Raw genomic sequence first — 22,649 nt, forward strand, 5'->3', positions numbered from 1 at the left:
TGACTCATAGTGTATGGATGTTTACTGTCTCAGTTCAAAAGTACAAAGACTAGGACTTTTCAGCAAACAGTAGTGCTCCTTATCAGTTCAGCAATTGTTAAAGCCCATACTTTTATGACAACAGTGACACCCAAACGTGAATAATGGGCTATGGATTTTATTTAGCCGAAGGAATGAGCAGTTTTATTGGCCTACTGTGCAAGTGAAGCCTAAACTTTTTTCTAAAATACCGAAAAATATGACACTGTTATCACTGAGACAAAGTAGGAGACAGAGACACACAAAGATAATCACAGAGGCAAAGACACAAACATTGGGGGTGAGACAGGCAGGGACACTTGTCCTATCAGGAGACTCATCTTGTAGGCATCTTCCTCCCCTCTTTCTGACCAACTATGAGAGGACCTGTCAGCACAAACCCCATGTCCAAACTAGTGGGTCACGAGAGGGTCAGTTCTACTGATTGGTAAATTTGAATATCTGGAGGATTTTAAGATGCAAGCAATTCTGGTTGTGTCGCTCGAAACTATGGCTGACAACAGGGCTCAGGTAAAACACAAAATATATTTTACTCTATTTCTACTACATATACATATTTTATATGTCTGCTTGCAACTGAGACCAGTATTAGCCACAGGAAAATCCATCCTTCAAAAAAAAATCTCAAAAATGAACATTGGAGACTACTTAACCTGATAATATAAAAATACGAGAAACTTCAGAGTAGTATATTTTTGGACCAGTCCCACACCCAGTCGAAGTTATTCTCCCGGGTGTGCGCACACTGGTCCAGTTCTATCAGCAGAGGGACAATCTGCTGCCTCATCTGATATGACCCAGATATGAGAGAAACCCATGACTCCCCCACCTTCTCTCCATTTCAATCAGTTCTGACCCGACAGGAAGCACGAGCCTTGGTACTCCGACCAAGAATAACTCCTCGAATACATAAATAAGGCGGACATTTGAGACCAGGGTATACAAACAGGACAAGCGTTTATTTGATAAACAGGCAGGATCAGGATATTTCTCAAGAACTTTCTCAGACGCCGCGAGGGAGAGGCCTCCAACCAACGTGAGACAGACGTGGTGGGTCTTTTCGCTTCATGAGATCGGATCTTGTGATTCCTTGTCCTTCCATGTCCTCCCCTGTTTCTCGGAGTGTCCAGCATGCGGGATATCAAAGTATGCATTTTATAAATCACTAGGAAGGAGGGAAGAGAGGCCGAGAAGATCAAAAGGGAGCCCTATATACTGCGGAGAGACAGAGCCTGATTCACAACTTGGGTCACAGGCAGGATGACTTGCAACTTTTCTTCCAACCAATTCAATTAACCCATCACCCCCCCCCCCCCCCATCTCACTCCCCCTCCTCCTGTCTCTCTGTTTACATAACCCGGGGAAGAATGATCTCTTTTTTTTGACCATTCTGGGTTTTTCGCGTGCCTTCTTCTCGACTGTATCACATGCGCATCTGTCCACTCAGGGTTTCATGCAGCTGTCCGCGAGACAAGGTGGCACTCTGTGCGGACGACTGTGTCCAGGACACCCGTGTCACGTTCACACCCACTCCAGCCAGCCACGGCTGCCACGCCGCCCCATCCGCCGCTAGGGCCATTTGGACAGCTGTGTTTTATCAGTCATGGCCTGGGGAAAATAAACGTGCACGGGAGCACCGGGGAGTGATCCCATGACCTCCACGGTCTGGGGCGCCGCGCTGTAACCTCTTCTCTACATGCCTGTTTATATTCTGCACATATTTCACTGCACCCCCCCGACCCCCCCCCCCCCCCCCCCAAGGAGTCTATCTCCTTCTATGGTGCTTGTACTCAGCAACCCCCCAATGTACGTGCATAAATACTCAGTAGCTGCAGGGTCGTACTGTGTTTTGAGGAGCACAAGAATGTGGCCAGAGAGGGTTTAAGCGGGTTGAAGCCGGTTAGCAATCAAGGATCTTTGATGTGGCTGAATGATTTTGGTGTGGTTGGCTTCTCGTAGGCTACTAGTTTATAGAGGACTGTGTCAGCAAAGGGCAAACTGAAGTACTCCGGTTGAGACTAGGATTATGTTGATCTTAAATCACAACCTCTAACCCACACCGAGAAGTGGTCTAGGATTTATGTCTAATGCAGAATCCTACAAAGTCTACAGAGCATGGAAGTAACGGTCTAGAATGAAGTTTTTTGTGGTCTTTGAAGGTTTAATCACTGTCTTGTCCTCCCTATGCTGTCTGTGAATATGATTCCCCACAACGACTTCATCCCCCCCAAAATGCACCATAAGCCCCTACATTGCATCTGCTATGACATTGTCCACATCAGGATAGAAACCTTCAATAATGTACATCGTAACCATCATAAAAATCAATGGTTCGGTACATCAAGAGTGTCTTATGTTATATAGTATACGTAGCCTATATTGACAGATGGTCAGATGTGTTCAGTGGCAAGACTTCTAAGAACTAAATACTAAATCAATGCTTTACCATCTCTGGTTTTAATAATTTTCTTAATAAAATTCTTTACTGGGATTAAAAATGCTATTCAATTTGCCTAGATTTCCCACCCAGCTATGTTGTTAGAGCCTTTTAATCATTTCACTACTATATAATACATACAGTGAGATTTGCGAATAACCAAAGATCGGTCAAAGGGCAATGTCATAACCCAGGTATATATAATATTCAGTAATCACAAGTGGCACAGATAGTCTACATTTATACAGTTTATATGACTGTACCCACCAGGTGAGCTGAACTAAAAATCAAAACCATGAAGAGTTTTCTGTAAACACACCTGGATCAAATACAAAACTGCAAGCACCAGTGGAACATATTTATCCCTGTCACTGTGCAGCAAGCAGGGTCACCTCCAGGTTTTTTTGGCCAGAGCGTCATTCCCTGCCTTGAGTGTTGATTGGTTCAAACGACAGGGATGACCACCAGGCTGCCGGCCAATAAGAACTAAGGGAACTTCAGGACAGCACTGGTGACAACAACATTAAACCGCAACCTCTAAACACAACAGAATGACGTGCAAACTCAACAGCTCCTTTGACAAAAAAAAAATATCTACAAATCCTCTGCGTATGCATGTGTCTGTGGGCTTGTGCCATGCTCCATAAAGCCTGGTAAGAGTGCAGTAGCAGCACTGAGTGTTAGTGAGCCGCAGACAAGCCTGTTCTTGCCTCTCAGTGTGGCTGAGGAAATCTGGGAGCTCTCGGGAGCACGTCTCTAAAAATAGTAGTGTTGCACAGGAACACCTCTACCACAGGCCTCGCTCCCTGCTACCCCCGTGCACACACATACTGTACACACACAGAAGTACAGTTTAGGCACAGGACACAGACAGACCGATAAACACACTCCCACACACATATACTTAAACACGCCATGATCTCACAAGCTAGTAAATTAGCAAAAGAAGCATGTACATTTAGAGGACTTGTGCAAGTAGGTTGATGATAACAAGCAAAAAAAGCAAACCAAAACTACATTAAATTATTGTAATCTGGCAATTCGGCAAAGAAAACCGAAACAGTGTTCCTCTACCTCTAAAGACCTCCTAAAATTCTTCAACAGTTTCAGCTTTCATGTTTATTTATTTATTCTTCAGTTTCCCCATCACGCCATGGTGGCGTGGTCTGACTTAGGCCCTTCACATCTCTTTTCCGAGCAAGAACTTGACGGAAAAAAAAAAAATGTTTTACTACCAAACTAGATTTTAACTCTTTCATCTAAAAAAAACATGTTGTGTCTTTAATCTCAGTAAAACAACCATTTCTTTCTAGAAGTTCTTGCTTTTTCTTTTTCTCAAACAATATGACTATATCATACAATACAGATGAAACTCAAAACTCCATCTGAATTAGACAGTAAAGGCCAATGCACACTGGTGCCAACATGAGTGTGACGCACTCCGCTTTGAACATTCAATTACATTAGATTCCATTGTTCTCAATACAACTCCGCACACCAGCGCCACACTTTGCCGTCACCGCTTAGATTACGCAATAGATTGCGATTCACTTTTATTTTGTCGCCACCGCTCCATAAAATCCATCGCTTATCCAGTGTTTGCCAGTTAAAAACATCCGCACTGATGTGCGTGGCAAGTGACAGCGCACTCTTGTTGAGTAAAAGGCGCTGTTCTAGTCTTTTGTCAAACATAGATCATATATCATCATCTGTCATAGTGTTCTTGGATGAACTATATGAACCATACATATATATATATATATATATTTTAAATTCAGCTCAAAAAAGTGGGTCTTGTACACCAAGATACGTTGAAAACATTTCTCACCTTGGTCCATTTGTATTCACTGGTAATTGAAGTATATTTCCATTCTCTGTCAGCTGCTCCATTAAGATCACAGGTCTCCACTTTACCAGGCCTGGGTTTGTAGTTGGGCCTGAGAACTCTACAGAACCCTCACAGACAGCACCATGGAAATGGTACCATAGACTTCAACTGGATAGGTACCTAAACAACCATAGCTGTCGCCAAGTCCCTGTATGGGTGAAGGGGGAGAAGGGAAACCACCCACGACGTACCACCCGAGATGTAACACGAGTGTGTCTGACGACACATAACTCTTCTACATGTCTGTCTGCGTGTCAGCCATGTCATCCTGAGATATAATGTCTGCCTGTACAGTCAGGGTCAACAGTGGGGGCTGTGAATTCAACCATGGCTGGGTACCTTCATACTGTAGGTTCAGTGGCAGTAGCCGACACTGTCTTAGTAAACACCCATCATATGCAAACGGTGTTCTGTGGTTTTCCTATATGGCTGTGAGGTAGGCATTGCTGTTGGTGCAACCAGTCTTTGACCCTTGTTGGCCATCATGTACAATGGTGCTACCCTCTCCAGAGGAGAAGCAGTTATCTGTGTCTCTTCACACTTTTGCTTTTATTTCCCTTCCCTAGGCCAATGTCAGGGTTTCTGTTTCTCATAAATAATCCAAGGGCTAAAAGTCACGGCTCTTCAATACACCCCCTGCCCCTTAAGCAGCCTAACCCACTCCACCCCACCCTCGCCCCTAGCCACCAGCACCACCCTTCACCCTCCACACAATGACCATCTGTCTATGCGCGACTCTGAAGGAATGTCCGCCTTGGACCAGTTTGTATGTCCTCGTGTCCAACTCAACATGTGCTACAACTCACTTTCACTCTCTCCCTCTCACAAAATGCTGGCACGACACAGTAATGTGCTGCAATACAGCTGTCCACTACATTGTGTGAAAACACATTTTAAGTAACAGTAAATAGCAGGAGTATATTTTGGGAGGAGCGGTCAATTCCTGTAGTTCGTGTCACAACAGAATTATAAATGGAACTTTATCTAGCACAGGGTTCCTAAGTCAGATGTAAAATTCCATGACTTTCCCTGCCAATAAACCTGAATTTCCATGACCTACTGGTAATTAGAATGAATCGTACAATATACTGACCAAAGATTTCAGAGTCGTGTAGCATTCAAGAATCTTTGACTTTTTTTTTAGAGTGGGAGATGAGTAAATGGGCATTAAATTAGCAAAGTTAGACTGACCACAACCACTCAAGCAAGCAGTAAAGCTAATTATAAGATATACATAAATTCTGCGTACGGACATATATTTGCATTATTGTATTTTGGCAAGTCAATTTAAACTGCTACTACAAAATTCCCTGATATTCCCCGATTCCATGACTTTTCCCCACACATGATCAAATTCCATGACTTTTCATATCTGGAATAGAATAGATTTCCATGATATTCCAGAAATTCTATGACCCGTGGGAACTCTTCTAGCATTTAACACAAAACATTTTTAAATTTGAATCTACAGACAGTCTGGCCCTCGTATTTACACGAAGGCTTAACTGTTACATTGACTTGGTATTACAGCGTTGGACTCGTAGTCTGTCTGCTTGAGAGTAAAATACACAGCAATGTTGCTGCTGTTACTGTGTCATTCCACCAAAGTGTTTACATAAGAGGGTGAAATGGAATAGTGTCAGTGAAGTCCATGAGAGAAACAGCTGGGACAGCAGCCTCTCCTCTTACCAGTGTCATGCCAAGACAAAGTATGAAGGCATGAGGTCTCACTTCACACAAATTAGACAGAAAGGGGGAACTTGTGATAGATACAATACTGGTATGAACGGCAATGTGTTGTGACATTATATCTCCACCTTGCATTGTCTCTTTATGCAACATTATATCCGTTTCTTGGTGTTTTATGCCCCCAACGTTGTCTTCAAGGCAGCGCTGGATGGAAGTCCCGAAGGGATAACACCAACACACACACACACACATCTGTTAACACTGAGCGTGCCACGCTGTTGTGTTCGTTTCATGTTTACTAGTTTTGTGTACCCGATCAAAAATGACTGCTGCATTATATAACTTGTTATACATCCATAGTAACACATATATTTTCATCTAATGTTGTGATAGACCTTAGTATCAACTTATGTTCTATTGGATATTACTAGTTCCATTTTATTACCAACTTCCATTTTCTATTTTTGGCCTGCAGGCCTCACTGACCTGAGCTCATGGAAGTCAGAAAGGGGAAGATTCTATTGGGGAAAGGTTCCAGTGGGGACTGGCATAGAAGCAAAGAGGGGGAGTGAGGGTGTGTTTGTGTGTGTGTTTTAATGTACAGAAGCAGACATACAGTGCATCTGATCAATAGGTATGTGCCTGGTGAATTTGATGAATTTGTGTCACATACTTTTTGAATGAGAAGCCCTCAAAGGTGATGATGTCTTTTCACATAATGAATGTATAGCCATTTTCAGAGCTTTGCAGAGGGGAAAGTACACAAAATACGTCTGATCTGATTGGATTTTTTAACTCAACAGGAAAATGTACTTCTATTCACATAGTTTCACTAATGTGTGTGAAATACCAAAAGAGACAATAATGTTGGAAGTTGAACAAAAAGATTGTTCACCACAATGCTTAAAATGACTTGAATCTTCAAAGGGCTGTAGTTTTGGAACCATAAGTACGGAGCCCAGGAGGTGTCATATATATATATCGGGATATGATCTGGTATATATCCAGAAAACGTGCACTCATTTTACTAAATTGTGCTCTGAATTTAGTATATCGTGCTCACGATTTAGTAAAACGTGCACACAATTTAGTAAATTGTGCGCACGTTTTACTAAATAGTGCGCTCATTTGACTAAATTGTGCTCTCATTTTAATTGTTGTAAATTGAGCACACAATTTAGTAAAATGTGTGCACGATTTAGTAAAATGACCGCACATTCTCTCGATACACAAAAATATCTTGCAATGACACCTCCTGGGCTCCGTACATTAGTGATACAGATATACTATTTAAGATTTATTCATAGGTTTGGTCTACAAACATCTGTGATTTTTTTCAGATGTTTTTGAAGAGGGTGACCTGTCAGCCACTGGGTGATTTGACACGGAATGACCCAGAAGCCATCTATCTCCTTCTAGCCACAGCGTTTTTGTTGCAAACAAAATCAACTAAAAGGGACACCAGGCAAGCCTGATGCTTTTTCTCTACAAAGCACCCCCTAGCGTCTGTACGTGTCGATACGTGTGCGAGCCCTTGCTCGGTCTGAAGCTCTTTTCCTTTTCTTTGCATCTTCCATCAAGGGTTTTCGGCTAACAATCGCTAGTGTTTCGTTAGCCTGCCTCTGTGCTGGGATGCTCAGGATGTAAACTGATCCTGCTTCTCGCAATGTCTGAGACTTTAGGCTGAAGGTCGGCGGGACAGATACACAAACTGCAAGCGGGATATTCTTCCTACAGGAAGTAGGGGCGGGCGAGAGAGTCTTCATTCGCCCTGTAATGAGTCCTTTAAGCATATACAGACTTATGAAGATGATTAATTAACACGAAAACGTTGCCCTTTAAGGTGTCCCTTTAAGCATGCTCAGATGACGTGATAGACGAGGCACTGTTGCTCACCTGTCCGTCATCGTAAATTTGATTGGTCCAAACAGCTCTGGTTCGAGCAAAGTTGCTCCACAACGGAGCAGTGCCAGACCGAACTTCCCGACCTCAAATGTTGGGCCGGGCTAAGTTCGGCTGGCACCCAGGCTAACACATGGGTGTTCTAAAGTTAAATAAAACACTCAAATTGTTGAACAATCAAATTTGTTTTGTGTGTTCAGATGCTTTGTGTTAACAAAGTCATGGAGCCTCATGGTAGTCAGAATAAGTTAACAATATTTTTGAGAAAAAATAATTGTCAATCGGTCACATTTGACCGTGAACACAACAGGAGGGTTAACCCCTATGACAGGCATTTATAGCTAAAGCCGTTGGGGGACCAGATGGCACACATTGTCAAATGAATTTAAAAAAAGGCCTGTGGTAGAACTACCATTAATCAGAGTATTATTTAAAAAAAAAACAATTGGTCTCTCCAAAACAATTATCCATAATTAAGGCTCCCCTGGATTAATAGGCGGTTGTCTGCATGCATGGCAACGCATTCCAGCACGGGGGTCTTTGGCAAGGGAGAGTGCTGAGCTGTTGTCGGTGGGCGAGGGTTTACTGCCTCTACCTACGGGTGTCCTGTTTAAGGCCTGTTATTTTGTTTGATTACATAAGACTATAAATGGTTTTATCTTTAGAACTCTCTCTCTCTTTCTCTCTCTCTTGCTCTCACACAAAAACAAAACAAATCATAAAAAATCAGACACCCTCCATCTGTGATGTAACTGAAGATTGTTTTTTGAACATAATTATGTTTGTTATTTTAACCCTACAGCAGCCAGTAGATGGCAACTAGAAGCTATTTGTGTTGAATAATACAGCAGGCTGGTGCTTACAGCTGTGAGCTGCTTGCTATCAGTGTCAGAGCAGCTTCAATAGTACAGGGCTTGTCTCATCTTTAATTCCTCACTGGCTCACTTGGCACATAGCAAGTCACTCTGCCAACACATCCCTGATCTATGGCCATCTACAGCAAACGTGCCACCATGAAATTATACCTTAACCCAAATGCAACTTGAGAAACAACTGTCAAATTGTCACTGTTAATAATATAAACCAGGAAATAAACAAATGTAATGCATTATCTATGAGATCTACATGTTGTGGTGCAGCGAGTGTGACTGTTAAAATAAGGGGGTATCTGCACTGACACTGAAGTCATGTATTCAATTCTTATGTAATTTAGAGAGTACATGCTTAACATATATGTTTAGGAAGAGCTGTAAATGAGTGACCCAAGTGCATGTAAGTTGAGCAGTTGAACAGTTTTTTTCCTCTTTAACTTTAACTTTAATAAATTATTCTATTCTATTAAGTTATCATTTGTGGTCAATAAAATCTTGCACATTTTATAAAACAGTGTAAAGAAATTTGTAAACACTGAAAAATAACTCCACTTTTAGTCACTGGCCCAGTTACGGTAGCCTGGTCCTTACCGCCTGTGACTACGTTTCTCTTCGTCATACATACGTGCGAGGCTGAAATCAAATTTTGGCCGGAAGTACGTAGGATGGTAACACCAGGCTACAGTTACGGTATATCAAATATACAGTCTTCAGGGAGGGGGCTGTATGGGCCACATGATTTCTGTTATTAAAACTTCACTGCTGCAACTTCACTCCAGCCAGATCCAGCCGCCATATTTAGTGCCAAACTCGCAGAGAAGAACATTAACATTTCATGAATGCTAAAAGCACTGCAGTATGCATGTGTGTGTCTCTGTGCACATGTGTGTGTGTGAGTGTGTGTGTCAAGAGAGAGAGAGAGAGAGAGGGGAGAGAGACACTCTAGTCGTTCCTGTTCCCGAGTCACTTTGTGCCATTCATAGCTGAATAGATTCCACCACTCCACCACACGTTCACCCCTCACTCAGTCTTCACCTCCACAAGTTTAAAAATAGTGAATAGGGAGACATGCATACACACACACACACACACACAACACAAACAGGCATACACACACATAGTCACACACACACACATATGTATGCGTGCACACACAGGCATGCACAAGCACAGGGCTGTGTTGGGGAATCCGTAAGTCTGAGCCTGCAAAGCGGCAGGAAATGGCCATGTTTACCAGGCAGCCGGTAAATGAATGCTGTCTTTTTTTTTCTAATTGTTGCTATTACTGAGAGTTTTTTTTTTACTTAACAAAAAAAAAACCCTCAAGTTTCTCAAAGGCTTCTTATGTGCTGCAGTCTAGTTGGGCAAATGCACAAATGCAATGGGTGGGGGGGGGGGGATGAGGAGCAGGCCATGAGGGGTAAACAGCATAAAGCCATTTGTTCTCTTCCTGGAAGTGAACAGCAGAGTTCACTGAAACAGCAGAGAGCAAGCGGGGCCCTCAACGACACTCTGGGAGGCCATGGGCCCCTGGGAGGCCTCGTGACGGCCTCTCCAAAAAACGGTGTCAAACAGACCTCTCTTTCCCTCCACACAATAATACTATTCACAGGAGTGTCGCCATCAATGGCACAACAGGCATGTCGGTGTGTTTGACTAAAGAGCGAGAGACATAATCAACTGGGGTGCGTCGGGACACAGGAAGGTGGTCAAATTGGCCAGAATGAGTAGACGTTTGTGACCTCATTGAACTTTCCCTGTGTTCACTATACTGCCTCAGACACAATGGAGTATAGCAGCTACTTAGACCATGCAGCTCTGAGTGTAGTTTTTAAAGATTGTATATTTTAAAATGTGGGCTTAAATATGCAAAGACATCTCGAACAAATGCTCAGTTTTAAGTTTTCTTCAGAATTTGTTGAATAGCAAGTGGCATCCAATTAACACGAGAGACTACTGAGGTCTCTGATTCCAGAGATCCAGTCATGAAGGAATGTCTGAACGTGGAGACCAACTGTGTGTCACCAACTTCTGATCAGTCCCCATGCACGACTGGCCGTACCAGTCAAACAGAGGGGCAGGCATGCATGGGGAGACACTCACAGCTCCAACTGAATTGTCCATGGCAAAAGGTTATCATATCGCTGGGCTAGCTTCTGTTCTCCCATGACACCAGAGCCAAAGACAAAAATGTGATAACTGCTCCCAGACCATGGTCTGGTTCATCTATAGCAAGAGGTGGGGAATTCCCCAGACCAAGGTCAGTTGGTTATCTTGTGGTCTGCTGAAACAATGAGGGTCTCTCTACTCCCCACCATTCTCTTTAGTAGGTTAAAAGATGGACCAAATGTTTAAGCATGCTTCTACATGAGGTCAGTTTCCATTAATAGCCACTTACAGTAAGAATGATTTTGAAAATAAAGAGTACCCGTCACTAATCCACTTCCAATCATTCCCATAGTCAGGCTAGCATGTTGAGGCCTCTTTCAACAAAATGTCAAATAACAGTCAAAGGTCTGTTTAAAATGCACAGCACTCAGCCACTGGGGTCTATCCTCAGAGGGTGTTGATGCCTCCCTCAAAGTAAAAAGTAAAACAGTCCAGCTTAACTGATCTACCTGCATGTATTTACCCATGTCCTTTTGTGTTTATTTGTTGGTAGTTTGCCAACTGTATTAGAGCCCTAAAAGCGTAGTTTTTTGTGATCTTCATTGATGGAATAAACCCTGCATTGGTGAAAAATGCAGAACGGCTGTGCCCTCTAGTGGGGAAGGCAGAGTACTGTCATTTTGTGGGAGAAGGGACACACACCAACACCATGGTGTTGTAGTTTAATACAGTAATTCCCCATGTATTAGCCACATTGTGTACAAACCACAGGACAGTGTTTTATGCAAATAAAACATAAATAAAACATGCATGTATTAACTGCAACCGCAGTGGCCAATAGCCCATTGAATCAGAACCAGGTTGTGCTTCAATCATACAGAAGAATGAGGAAAACAAATGCATTCCCATGTGTAGCCCGCTCCCATGTTTTAACCTTATAAAACATTTTGCAAAGTCAATGTAAAAACTGTGGTTAATAGTCAGGAAATTATGGTATGTTGATATGGTATGGTATCAATTGGCTTCAGATAAATGCTTCTGACAATCCAAAAGCACCAGCAGCATACAAGGAGTTTTTGAGTATACTACTAGTAAGTTATTATGACCGCCGCGCAGCGAAGCGGCGGTCATATAGGTTTAGTCAGATTTTTTTTTTTTTTGCGCGGCGGTCATAAAGGTTTTTTTTTCGCATGTCCAAATTTCTGTCAATGATTCCCGGGACACTGAAAGACCGGGGTAGACGAAACTTGGTGGGCATGTAACCCCATATGGATAGCATGGAACCATCGTTTTTCGTTTTGATCTGTAGCCCCCCCGCTGGACTGCACCCCCCGAAAGGAGGGTAGGGCAGACACAGTTTTCTGTGAATATCTCGAGAACCGTAAGGTTTAGGAGGACCATTTTTTTTTTGTATGTTGATCTCAAGGGGCCATGTCAACCCATTCCATAACCACACATTTCATGTATAGCGCCACCTAGTTAAAAACAAAAAAGTAAAAATGAGGTGTTGTAATCGCAGGTATCTGTGACCTAACATAGTCAAAACTGCACGAAATTGGAAGTGTAGGATCATTATGACACCCTCTGAATGCACGCCAAGTTTCGTGGAATTCCGTTCATGGGGGGCCACACAATAAATTAATTTATGTTACTATACACCAACTGGCCTGTAGGTGGCCGGAGACAGTTTTCTGTGAATATCTCGAGAACCGTAGGGCCTAGGAGGTCCACCTTTTTTTTGTATGTTGATCTCAAGGGGCCATGTCAACCCATCCCATTACCACTTATTTCATGTATAGCGCCACCTAGTTAAAAATTAAAAAGCAAAAAATTAGGTGTTTTCATCACAATATCTCTGGCTGACATGGTCAAAACTGCACGAAATTGAAAGTGTAGGATCATTATGACACCCTCCGAATGCATGCCAAGTTTTGTGTACTTTCGTTCATGGGGGGCCTTACAATAAAACAATTTATGTGTACATTTAGTGACGTACACCAACAAGGATTCCCGGGACACTGAAAGACCGGGGTACACAAAACTTGGTGGGCATGTACCCCACATGGATAGCATGGAACTGTCATTTTTCGTTTTGATCTGTAGCCCCCCCGCTGGACTGGACCCCCCGAAAGGAGGGTAGGCCAGACACAGTTCTCTGTGAATATCTTGAGAACTGTAGGGCCTAGGATGACCATTTTTTCCGTATATTTGCCTCCAGGGGTCATGTTAGCCCAGTTCATGTGCACACATGTGCACAAACAGATACACACACACACACACATTCACAGTAATCATGACACATACTCACACAGTAGACATATGTACGCTTCCATGCACAGGCACATACGCAGGCACGCACACACACACACACACACACACACACACACACTCACACACACACACACACCCACACACATAACATAAACATAACACAAACAATCAAGAATTTCTCATAATTATGAACAGGCAAGATGGAGGTAGGGTTGTATAAAATGAATTTTACATGTGAAATCTATGAACTAATCATGTTTTGGTACTTGTTGTCTAGCAGATACCAGTGAGAATTGAGTGTGGATAATGCAATTTAGTGAGACAGTTAGAATCATATAGGCCTTTCAGCGTGATTTCTTTTTGTGGAAAAAATGTGCTGGACTGGGCGGCGGTCATATTTTGTACCGCTCTGCGGTACATCTAGTTAGTAAGATCATAAATATAAGTAATGAATAATAGATAGTTTGATAGTTATGATATATATTTCAAGTGTTGATTTATCAGTGTTGTTCTTCACTTTATGGTAGTCATTAGCCTGACGAGCCAGACCCACATCAAGATATAGGGTCTGGGAACTTACCATTGGCAGTGCTCAATCTGAGGGGCAGGATAAACGGTTGTCTTTCAAATTTCCTCTGCACGATTGGCTCAATGTATTCACATGTACAAACTAACCCCATGCATTTCTATAGAGGAGTTTTTGAGTGCTGTGTCTCTTCATTAGAAAGTCTCTGGTATTGGCCAGGTGATGAGTGGTGCCTGGTGTCCTCCAAACATAACGCTTGGCATTCACGCCACAGAGTTCGATCTTTGTCTCATCAGACCAGAGAATTTCGTTTCTTATGGTCTGAGAGTTTCAGGTGCCTTTTGGCAAACTCCAGGCGGGCTGCCATGTGCCTTTTACTAAGGAGTGGCTTCCGTCTGCCCACACTACAATACAGGCCTGATTGGTGGAGTGCTGCAGCGATGGTCGTCCTTCTGGAAGGTTCTCCTCTCTCCACAGAGGAACCCTGGAGCTCTGTCAGAGTGACCATTAGGTTATTGGTCACCTCCCTAACTAAAGCCCTTCTTCCCTGATCACTCAGTTTAGAGCAGGGGTCGGCAACCTATGGCACGCGTGCCACGGGTGGCACGCCGCGGAATAAACACTGACACGCTGGCACCTTAGTATTATTACGATACTCACTTTATCTGTCCCGTTTAAAAAATAAAAGCATCTGCCTCTTTGTCTGTGAGCGTTTGACTGCCGGCACTAGGACCCGGAGGACACCACTGCGTGGATTTGCGTTAAATTGCAGGCGCGCGAATTTCAGATCAAAGTGTGTGACGTGACCTAAGCGCCCTGTCCGCTGTCTTCGTGCTGACTGAATGACAGAGCATGATATTGTGAACAATGGCAACGCCGGCTGCTGAAAAGGCTAAAACTAGGCCATTCCAGTCCTGCTGGACACAAGAGTTTGGTTTTGTATTTGTGAAGGACCGTGCTGTGTGCACTTTATGCTGTGAGAATGTTGTGTGCAGAACTTCAAGTGTTAAGCGTCATTTTGAGACGAAGCACGAGAAGACCTTCAAAGATCAAGCAGACAAAGTAGAGTCAATTAAACGTGCTGTGTCCAGATATGGAAAACAAGCTAGCTCCTTCAAGGTTTTTACCACTGCTAAAAATCACGGGACAGAAGCAAGCTATCGCATTGCGCATTGCATTGCAAAGCATGGGAAGCCGTTTACGTATGGCGAATTTATTAAGGAGGCTTTTCTCAGTTGCTCAGATGCTCTTTTTGAAAGCTTGCCAAATAAAGAAACCATCAAGTCACGAATAAAGGACATTCCCACGTCAGCTAGAAGTGTTCAGCGACGTATTGATGAAATGGCTGAAAATGTCAGAGCTCAGCAAACAGCTGGATTAAAAGATGCTGCGGTATTTAGCATTGCACTTGATGAAAGCGTGGATGTGAATGACATCCCGCGTTTGGCAGTCATGGCAAGGTACTGTGATTCAACTGTCAGAGAGGAACTATGCTGCGTGAAGCCAATGCCTGACACTACAAAAGGTGAAGACGTGGCCAAGGCATTAATTGAACATTTTGAAGAACGAGGGATTAACATCAGAAAAGTGTTTGCAGTGACCACAGACGGCGCCCCCGCTATGGTTGGGAGACACAAGGGAGCTGTCAAACTGATTGAAGAAAAAGTCGGCCACCCCATCATGAAACTCCACTGCATAATACATCAGGAAAATCTGTGCGCAAAAATGTCAAATTCGGATCTCAATGAAGTTATGGCCTTGGTGACAAAGATTATTAACTTCATAGTGAAGCGATCTGCACTGACGCACCGGCAGTTTCAGTCCCTGCTCGAGGAGCTGGACAGCGAATATACAGATCTGCCTCTCCACTCAGCAGTGAGATGGCTGAGTTGCGGAAAAGTTCTGGAGCGATTTGTCAGCTGCTTTGATGCTATCAAGGCCTTTCTGAATGAAAAGGGCCAAAAATATCCAGAACTGGAGGACGAGAAGTGGATTGTGAAACTTATGTTTCTGGCGGACATTACGGGACATCTGAACGTGCTCAATCTCAGACTGCAAGGTGCAGGACAAACTGTTTTGGACATGTATGAGACATGGACGGCTTTTGTCGGTAAGCTGGCAGTATTCTCAGATGACATTTCCACCTCCACGTTCCGCTACTTCCGACACCTGAGAGAGCTGTCCTCCCTGCGCAACATCAGCACCGCTGAAATAACCACGTACATGCGTGTGCTGGAGGCGGAGTTCACCACGCGATTTGTGGATTTTAAAATGTACGGACCAATGTTCTCTATCTTGATCAAGCCCGACAGCTTTGATAGACTTGATTTGGATGCCACTCTGATCGACTGGATGGATACAGAGGACATAGAAATGCAGCTGATTGAGCTGAAGAGCTCAACACTGTGGGTGACCAAGTTTGCAGAGCTCAGAAAACAGTTGGAAGCCACACCAGTGAAAGATCACGGAGCCCACATCCTCACCTGCATCTACACCTGAGAAATTCAGCTGTCTCAGGGGCATTGCACTGGCGCTGCTGTCAGTCTTCGGGTCAACATATCTCTGTGAGCAGGTGTTCTCACACATGAAACATGTGCTCAGCCCCACCCGCAGTCGGTTAACAACGGAGCACTCTGAGGCCTGTTTGCAACTCAAAGTAACTAACTACAAGCCCCAGATCACAGAGCTAAGTCAAGCAAAGCAGGGCCAGGGATCACACTGACTGTCTGGTAGGCAACTGATAATTTGATGTTGCCTCAGCCTACACTAGTTTTAGTTTAAATGTGTAGGCTAGCTGTTTTTCAGTCTTTGAAATGTTGATGTGGCTATTTTGTTAAGAATACAGATACTGTTATTGTTGAGAATAAAATTCCAGGTATATTGGAAATGTTTTTGTATTTTGTGTCATAATTTAACTTTGCGTTATCGTTGATAATGGCACACTAGATGAGAAGAAAATTTCAAACTGGCACTCCATGTCACAAAGGTTGCCGACCCCTGGTTTAGAGGGTCGGCCAGCTCTAGGAAGAGTCCTGGTGGTTCCAAACTTCTTCCATTTACGGATGATACGGAGGCCACTGTGCTCATTGGGACCTTTAAAGCAGCACACATGTTTCTGCACCCTTCCCCAGATCTAGCCTCGTGAGACCATCCTGATCTCGCAAGCTTCAGATTTTCACTTGCAGATCAGTCTGGCATCTCTCCGATAGAGAAAATTTGGAGCAGTTCGCGAAATGAATGTTCAATCAGCGTTGGTTTTGATGCGGGTTTAGGTGTGACGCCACGAGAAGCTACTGTTCAATCTAAACAACATGGCGACTTCCTCGGATGAGGTGAGCATAGCTATCGCTGAAGTTTTATCCGAATATTCAAGTATTCCTGGGGAAGCTAGGAGTCTCTGCAATGTAGCTGGGAGGAATGAAGGACACAGACATCCTCCACGGCCAATTCCAGTTAGTGTTTGCTAGCCCTGAATCTTTTGAATTTCCCCTTGGGTGATTACGGTAAGCGAATCGCGTCATTTCCTGTTTGTAGTGTCAGAGTGGCTGCTCTCACGCTAGCTTGCTCCTGTTTTCTTTCCACGTAATCCACTTAAATTAGACTACACCTAGGTTTTATTTACGTAAAAACTCCACTCTTAACCACTCGTGTAGCCAATTCACTTGTCTAATATAATTCACTTGTCTAATCTATCTTAAGGACGATGGCAGGGTCCTCTGCTGCCCCTGCCTCTCCTATTTCCGATTCTCTCCGTTGCCCGGCGTGTCACATGCTAGCTAACTCTTCAGCCTCCTTTAGTGGACATGCTACTTGTAAAAAATGCAGACTAATAGCTAACTTGGAGGCGAGGATAGGTGAACTAGAGAATCGTATCCACACACTGGATCAGATTAGCAAACAGCTAGTGGCAGAACCTTTGGTAAATTGTGTGGATGCACCAGCCGACTGCACAGTTAGCGCAACCATGACAGCCCCCTCGCAGCAAGGGGATAGTTCTTGGGTGACTGTTAGGGGAGCCAGACCCAAGCGAAAGCAGCCCGTTGGGCCTGTTTCGCCTGGATCTAAATCCAAACGAAGGAAGCCCACTGCTAACCACCAACCTATTCATGTTTCTAATAGATTCTCCCCCTTAGCTAGAGAAACCGAGAAACCTGCTACTCTGGTCATTGGCGCTTCTACTATACGAAACGTGATGCTAGCGACTCCATCGGCCATAGTAAAATCGATATCTGGGGCCAGAGCTAACGACATCGAATCAAATTTGAAAGTGCTGGCTAAAGCTAATCGTAAATACTCGAAAATAGTTATCCACACTGGCACTAATGACGTCCGATTGCGTCAATCGGAGATCACCATACAAAATTTATCTCCGTGTGCAGGTTCGCGCAACAGATGTCTGACTCTGTAACTTTCTCTGGACCCATACCCATTAAAAGAGGTGATGAAATGCTCAGCAGAATTTCGGACCTCAACCGATGGCTGTCAAAGTGGTGTGCCAATAACAATGTGGGCTTCATAGATAACTTTAGCTCCTTCTGGGGGAAACCTGGACTGTTGAAAAGAGACGGTATCCATCCCACATGGGAGGGTACTGCCCTCCTTTCAAGGAACATAGACCGTCACTTAACCGAGGCTAGTTCCTGACGAACCAGAGATCCAGGAAGCAGAGATAAGGTCTTACACAGATCTCTGCCGTCCTAACAGTCACCCAGGTATACAGGGCACACAAGGCCAAATAGAGAGCGTGTCTGTACCAAGACTGTCAACTCTTACTCGACCCACTAGGGGAATTATTCGTAGCAATCTTATTACGATAAAAACTTCTTCGGTGAAGCAAATTCCTCCAAAAACGCAACTTACACTTGCTTTACTTAATATTCGATCACTGTCAAGTAAAACTACCTTGGTTAATGAAATTATTACTGACAATCATATAGATGTTATGTGTCTTACTGAAACCTGGCTTAAACCAGATGAATACCTTCCATTAAATGAGTCTACACCTCCCTCCCATTTGAATTATCATGTACCACGCCACACTGGCAGGGGAGGTGGAGTAGCTACAATCTATCTATCTAGTCTTCTCACATCTCCCAAGCTCACACACAAGTTTAAATCTTTTGAAGTTCTAGTCCTCAATTTTTTACCGCCAGACTGGAAAACTAATCAGCCTGTAACTGTGGTCACATTGTACAGACCCCCTGGCCCCTACACTGATTTCTTAGAGGAATTTTCTGATTTCCTTTCTACTTTAACTATCCAAACAGAAAAAATACTTATATTGGGTGATTTTAATATTCATATGGATAATGTGAACGATTGTCTCACAATTGCATTTCAATCCCTAATTGACCATGTCGGGTTCTGCCAAAATGTTAATTCGCCCACGCACCGACATAACCATACTATTGATCTAGTCTTATCATACGGCATAAACATAGAGCAGTTAACAATCTTGCCACAACACCCGACCTTAACTGACCACCATCTAATTACTTTTACAATGACATTACAACATGCAGTACCCAATTTAGCTGAATACTACAGCCGCGGCTTATCTGAAAAAACTAATGCAGACTTTCTAGAAAAAATTTCGCTTACGCTTGCCCCATTCCGGACTCATGTGGTAGGCCTATCAGAAGGCCCATTCCTTAATCCAGCCGAGGTCGACTTGTTAACTGATAATGTGATGAACTCATTACGCTCAACCCTTGATTCAGTAGCACCACTCAAAAAGAGAATGAGAAAACAAGTAAGGCGTGCTCCATGGTATACCACACAGACAAAAACACTCAAACGAACAGCGCGTAAACTTGAACAAAAATGGCGTACCACTAAATTGGAAGTTTTTCGCCAAGCATGGAAAGATAGCCTTATCACCTACAAAAAAGCACTCAACGAAGCCAAGTCAACTTACTACTCCTCGCTGATCGAAGAAAACAAAAACAATACAAAATTTCTCTTTACCACAATCTCCCGCCTGACGAAGAACCACACCGAAGTAACCGAATCTATCCCTATTTGCCTAAACAGTAATGACTTCATGAACTTTTTCAATGACAAAATTGAAACAATTAGAGATAAGATTAATATCCAGTCAGTCTCACCAAATATTTATACTCCATTGCTGAACGGTAGCGAAAACATAATTGAATCACAGATGAGACGAACAACGTTGAATTCATTTACACCTATTGACATATTAGACCTCACTTCCACAATCTCTTCATCAAAATCTACAACTAGTCTACTAGATCCTATTCCTACTCATCTTCTGAAGACTGCTCTTCCTTTGTTGGATAATGCTTTGCTCCAGATTATAAATAACTCACTGCTATCAGGCCATGTACCACAGTCGTTTAAGTTATCTGTCATTAAGCCATCCCTCAAAAAGCCTACCCTTGACCCTAACAACCTGGCCAACTATAGGCCTATATCTAATCTCCCTTTTTTGTCAAAAATACTAGAAAAAATAGTGTCGAAACAAATTGGTACCTTCTTGCATATGAATAAAATCCAAGAATTATATCAGTCTGGTTTCAGAGCTCACCACAGTACTGAATCAGCCTTAGTTAAAGTTTTTAATGACCTCCTCATCGCTGCCGATAATGGACATATATCAATATTGGTCCTCCTGGACCTCAGTGCTGCCTTTGACACCATAGACCACAACATACTACTCCACAGGCTTGAACATTCGATAGGCATTAAAGACTCAGCACTCGCTTGGTTTAGATCATACCTTTCCAACCGCAGACAATTTGTACAGGTTCACAATGAACCATCTACCCAGACTATGGTAAAATATGGGGTGCCTCAAGGCTCAGTACTAGGGCCCCTGTTATTTTCTCTCTATATGCTTCCTCTAGGCTCAGAAATTAGGAAACATGGCATTAAATTTCATTCTTATGCAGACGATACACAACTATACCTTTCCATAAAACCTGACGAATTGACTCCGTTAGCCAAACTTGACACATGTATACGAGACATAAAGACATGGATGACAAACAATTTCCTGCTTTTGAACTCAGATAAAACAGAAGTCATGGTTTTAGGTCCTAAAAAGATGAGGGATATCCTATCCTCATCACAGGCTACATTTACTGATCTCCGACTATCCTCATCCACATGTGTTAAAAATCTAGGAGTTACAATTGACCAAGACCTATCACTAAGTAATCACATAAAACAGATTACCAAAGTTTCATTCTATCATTTAAGGAACATTTCAAAGATAAGGAAGTCTTTATCCCTACCAGACGCTGAGAAATTAATCCATGCTTTTGTCACCTCAAGGATTGATTATTGCAATGCTCTATACGCTGGCTGCAATAACACCTGTCTAAAGAGCTTACAGCTTATACAAAATGCAGCTGCTCGCACACTCACTAGAACTAAAAAATATGAACATATTTCCCCTATCCTGGCATCTCTACACTGGCTGCCTGTTAGAAGTCGCATTGACTTCAAAATATTACTTCTAACATACAAAGCCATTAATGGCCAGGCACCAGAATATATTAAAGATCTCCTAGTTCCATATAACCCACCCAGACCGCTACGATCACAGAATACTGGCCTTCTTGTAATTCCAAGATTCTCAAAAACTACAGTAGGAGGCAGAGCTTTCAGCTATCGCGCACCCCTCCTCTGGAATAATCTTCCTACCTCAATTCGACTAGCAGACACCCTCCCTATTTTTAAGTCTAGACTTAAAACATACCTCTTTACTGCCTCCCATAGTTAGGTATGGTGCGTGGAAATTCACCCACCTCAGGGTTTTTTGGAATGGACCACCCTGCTGAGTCCTCGTGTGACTGGCACCCCAGTCGCACGTGCGATGGTGGTCACTGACCATACCTGCGCTGGTGTCGACTACCCCTCACCATGCCTTAGTTATGCTGCTATAGCATAGTGCTGTCATGGACTTTTCATGTGTCACGCCGTACAACCCCCCCCCTCTCCTCTCCCCCCTTCTCTCTCTCTCTCTCTCAACTCTCCCTCTCTTGCCTATTCCCACCATGGTATACTGTAACAATATATAGTACTACTGATTACTTATTGACATTAACCATTCTGATTTTCAGTAATACTAACCCACTCTACATCTCTCTTTCTTCCCCCTTACTGTACCTCACTTGTGAGGTATATCATCACCAGTCATCAACCATCCGTGTGTTGGCCCTCCTCTCACCCATCTCACCTGAAGTCCCATCCTCGACTGCCCTATTACTGCCCCCTATCTGGACTCCTGGCCCGTACAGCCTAGCGACCCACCACCAGCCTATGACAACTCTGCCTGGATTACTGGCCCATCCACCAACCCACCACATGCCCCTCGAAAACTCCCTTCCCCTGGACAATCCCAATGCTGGACTATTGAACTTTCTGTCACTAAATCAGGAATAACGAATTACCATAACGGATACGTAATCATCCCACCTCTTGTAACTTTCAGCTCAAGTGCTTAACACCATGTCTTATTCTCTACACCCGACTATCATATGCATTTGTCATGTATACAGACCTTACTGTCATGTACTGACCCTAGGCAGATGGGTCAGGCCCTTGAGTCGTGGATCTGCTCGAGGTTTCTTCCTATATATATCTCCAATTCTAGGGAGTTTTTCCTCGCCCCTGTTACCCATGGGCCTCTCTCTTGCTTTCCTTTTCTTCCTTTCTTTCCTTCTTTCTCTGATTGCCTACATTCTGTAAAGCGCCATGATACATGTGTTATGTTTTGGCGCTCTATAAGCACAATAAATTGAAATTGAATTGAAATTGGGATCAATAAAGTATCTATCATCTATCTATCTATCTATCTATCTTAAGCCCTCCTTACACTGACAGACTTTGGAAAGATTTGAAAAGATTTGGAAAAGATTTTTGAAAGACTACAGTCTCAGACCCTCT

General features: G+C 43.3%; 1 pseudogene; it reads left to right on the forward strand.

Moving 5' to 3' along the window:
* Positions 1-17,697: 17,697 nt before the first annotated feature.
* LOC143112612 (uncharacterized) lies at positions 17,698-19,296 on the forward strand (annotated as a pseudogene).
* The last annotated feature ends 3,353 nt before the right edge of the window (positions 19,297-22,649 follow it).

Source organism: Alosa pseudoharengus, unplaced genomic scaffold (genome assembly GCF_046254945.1).
Source record: "Alosa pseudoharengus isolate Yale_2024_CS ecotype anadromous, Long Island Sound unplaced genomic scaffold, YU_APseudo_1.1 YU_APseudo_1.1_scf_8, whole genome shotgun sequence".
Lineage (NCBI taxonomy): Eukaryota > Metazoa > Chordata > Actinopteri > Clupeiformes > Clupeidae > Alosa > Alosa pseudoharengus.